General features: G+C 34.5%; 1 non-coding gene across 1 annotated transcript; it reads right to left on the reverse strand.

Annotated features, from left to right (window-relative positions):
• Nucleotides 1-913: 913 nt before the first annotated feature.
• LOC129501118 (small nucleolar RNA U3) lies at nucleotides 914-1,117 on the reverse strand. Its single transcript, XR_008662675.1, has one exon. It is a non-coding gene; the product is annotated as a small nucleolar RNA U3 (small nucleolar RNA).
• Nucleotides 1,118-4,287: the final 3,170 nt, after the last annotated feature.

Raw genomic sequence — 4,287 nt, forward strand, 5'->3', positions numbered from 1 at the left:
TCAAGAAGCTGACTGAATTCCAAGTAGGATAAACCCAAAGAAATACAATGTAAGATACAATGTAGTAAAACTTCTGGAAACTAAAGACAAAAAAATAAACTAAATTAAAAGATAATAATAGTAAAAGCACCAGAGAGAAACAACATATTAAAGTGGAACCCTAACTGCACATTGCTAAATGAATGAAGCCAATCTGATAAAGCTGCATGATTCCAACTATATGACACAGTGGAAAAAGCAAACCTATAAAGATAGTAGAAAGATTGGTGGTTCCCAGGATTTCAGGTAGAGGGAGGAAGGGAAGAATAAATTGATCGCAGGAATTTTTAAGACCGTGAAACTGCACTTAAATGATACTGTAATGATAGATACATGTTATTATCCACTTGTCATTTATCCAGTTGTACATCTGTAAAATGTATAATACAAAATGTGAACATTAACAATAGATTTTAGTTAATAATCATGGTGCATAACTCTAAAAATGTACCACACGAACATAAGTTGTTAATAATGAAGGAAACTGGGAGAGAAGGGGTGGTGAGACAGGTAAGTAAGACTTCGTATTTGCCACTGAGTTTTTCTGTGAATGTAAAACTACCCCCAAAATAAAGTCCATTAATTTTTTTTAAGATTTTATTTTTAAGTAAATCTCTACACCCAACATGGTATCAAACCTACAACCCTGAGATCAAGAGTTCCATGCTCTACTGACAGAGCCAACCAGGAGCACCTAAAGCCCATTAATTTTTTAAGTGATTTTAAAATCAAGACAGTTTCAAAGACTGTCTAAGAGAACTTGTCTGCAATCTACCTAAGATAGCTACAATAAGTTCTACACAGAAAAGAAATGAAGGACTCGAAATGAGGGAAAAACATGGAAAGAGTGAAAATATGGGTAGATTTTTTTTTAACCACTCAAATGGTGTCCCTTCTCTCCTACTCCCCCAAAGGAGGAGAATGATCATCAATGCAAAGGGTAGCTGGAGAAACATCCAGAGTCAGCTTCACTCTCGGGAAGGGACACTGCATCTCCTTGTGGTTTCAGTTACTCTACACGTTCAGAGAAATTTCTCTAGTAACAGACTATAGAAATGATTCCTGAAAGTATAGTCTTGATAGATTTTCTAAATTGTGTTAGATGGTTGAAACAAACATTATAACACTGTCTAATATCCCTCAGTGCATATAGAGAAATATGTAATACAATTACAAATGAGGAAGAGTAAAATGATGTAAAGGGAGGTGAAGTTGCCACACTTCATTTGATCAAATAACATGTTGTCACAGTATAGTAGCAAATTTTGTATACATAATGAAATCTCTTAGATGAAATGAACCAATTTCTCCAAAAGTACAAACTACCACACATTCAATATGAGATAAATAATTTGAATAGCCTGATAACTATTAAAGAAATCGAATTTGTAATTTTAAAACTCTCATAAAGAAACCTCCAGAATAGCTTTATTGGAAAATTATAGCAAATGTTTAAAAAAGAATCATCAATAATTCTCTATATTTTTTTACAGAAAATAAAAGAGAATACTTCCCAACAGATTTTATGAAGCCAGTATCACTTTGATGGCAAAATCAGACAAGCACAGCACACACACACACACACACACACACACACACACACACATTACTGACCAACATTCTGGATTAATGTGGATACAAAAGTCTCAACAGTGTATTAGCAAATAGAATTCAGCAATATATATGAAGCATATACATTATAAGTGTTGTGTTTATTTCAGAGAAGGAAAGGTGATCCAATATTTGAAAATCAATGTATCATATTAACAGGCTAAAGAACAAAGAATTCATCATATAATATATTCATGCAGAAAAAAAGCATTTTGACAAAACTTAACATTCATTTGTGATAAAAAAAAAAAAAACTCTCAGCCAACTAGGAAGATGAACTTCCCCAACTTGATAAAGAAGATCTACAAAAATCCTACAGCCAACATCATAATTAATGGTGAAAGACTGAATTGTTTTCCCTTAATGTGAGTACAAGAGCTGTCTATTATTATCAGATAGCAGCAGAAGTTCTAGCCAGGGCAGTAGGGCAAGGAAAGGAAGTAAAAGCCATACAGATTAGGAAGGAAGAAACAAAATTTACTTATTCTCAGATGACATAATTATAGAAAATTCCAAGGAATCTACATACACACTCACAAACAAAAACCTCCTAGAAATTAATGAGCTTTAGCAAGTTCTCAAGTTTCAAGATCAACATACAAAAATCATTTCACTGGGATGCCTGGGTGGCTCAGTGGTTGAGCATCTGCCTTCGGCTCAGGTCATGATCCTGGAGTTCCAGGATCGAGTTCCACATCGGGCTCCCCAGAGGGAGCCTGCTTCTCCCTCTGCCTATGTCTCTGCCTCTCTGTGTGTGTCTCTCATGAATAAATAAAATCTTTTTAAAAAATCAATTGCACTTCAACAATACTAGCAACAAATACATGGAAATTGAAGTTTAAAGTATAGTACCATCTACAATTGCTAAAAAAAAATAAAGACTTAGATATAAATTTCACAAAAGACATATAAGACTTGTATGCTCAAAACCACAAAATGCTGATAAGAGAAGTCAAAGAGTATCTGAAAAAGTGGAGAGGCATCCTGAGTTCATGAATTGGAAGATTTGGTTTAGTAAAGATGCCAGTTTTATCTAGATTAAGTAAAGGCTTACCGCCGCTTCTCTCAAAATAATAGGACTGCAAGGCTTTGTTATGGATACAAACAGTATTATTCTAAAATTTGTATGGGAAGAGGATAAATGGGTATTTATTCACAGATGACATGATCTTACGTGAAGAAAACCCTAATGATTCTCCAAAAATCAGTTAAATGAATATAGCAAAGTTGCAGGATACAAAATCGATACATAAGAATCAGCCATATTTCTATATACTAAGAATGAACAATAGGAAAAGGAAATTAAGAAAACAGCTCCAAATGGATAGGGGTCATAGCATGGATAGGGGGGAAAATGCTTAGGAATAAACTTAACTGTGGAGGCAAATGACTTGTACGCTGTAAACTACAAAACATTGGTGAAGGACATCCAGAGGACACCAATGAATGGAAAAACACCCTATGTTCATGTATTAGAAGAATTGATATTTTTAAGATGTCCATATTACCCAAAACAATCCACAGATGCAGTGCAATTCTTATCAAAATCTCAGACATTTTTGCAGAAATAGGAAAGTCTATTCCAAAATGCAATAAAGACTCTCAAGGGATCCAAATAGCCCAAACACTATTGGAAAAAAGAACATAGTTGGGGGTTTCACACTTAGAAAGCTAAGTGTGGTACTGCCATCCAGATACTCATATACACCAATGTAATGCCCAGAAATAATTAAATATATATATATGACCAAGTGATTTTCAACAATGGTGCCAAGACCATTCAGTAGGAAAAAGATGGTACAGATGGGCTTGGGAAAACTGAACTGCTACAAAAGAATGAAACAAGACCACTTTCTTACACCATCCACAAAAATAAACTAAGATGGATTGAAGACCTAAATGTGAGACCTGAAACCATACAAATACTAAAAAAATAAAGGCAGCAATCTCTTCGACATCACCCTTTACAACATATTTATGGACATATCCCCTTAGGGAAGAGAAACAAAAGCAAACATCAACTATTGCAACTACACCAAAATTTAAAAAAAGAAAAATTTGCACAACAGAGAAAACCAACAAAATGAAAAGGCAACCTACTGAATGGGAGACAATATTTGTAAATGCTATATCCAATAAGGGTTGATATTCAAAATGTATAAAGGACTCATGCAGCTCAACACCAAAAAAAAAAAAAACAAACAAACAAACATATAATCTTATTTTTAAATGGGCAGAGGACCTAAATAGACATTTTTCCAAAGAAGGCATACAGATGGCCAACAGACACATGAAAAGATGCTCAACCTCACTCCTCATCAGGGAAATGCAAGTCAAAAACACATTAAGATAGCACCTCACACCTGTCAGAATGGCTGTTATCAAAAAGACAAGAAGTAAGTGTGGACAAGGATATGGAGAGAAGGGAACCCTGATCCACTGTTGGTGGGAATGCAAACTGGTACAGCCACTGTGGAAAACAGATACTATATGATTTTACTTATATATGGAATCTAAAAAACAAAACAAATGAACAACAACAACAAAAAAGAACAGAAATGGACTAATAAATACAGAAAACAAACTGTTGGTTGCCAGAGGGGATATGAGTGGTGGGATGAGTGAAATGGGTGAAGA

Source organism: Nyctereutes procyonoides, unplaced genomic scaffold (assembly GCF_905146905.1).
Source record: "Nyctereutes procyonoides isolate TBG_1078 unplaced genomic scaffold, NYPRO_anot_genome, whole genome shotgun sequence".
NCBI classification, from domain to species: Eukaryota; Metazoa; Chordata; class Mammalia; order Carnivora; family Canidae; genus Nyctereutes; species Nyctereutes procyonoides.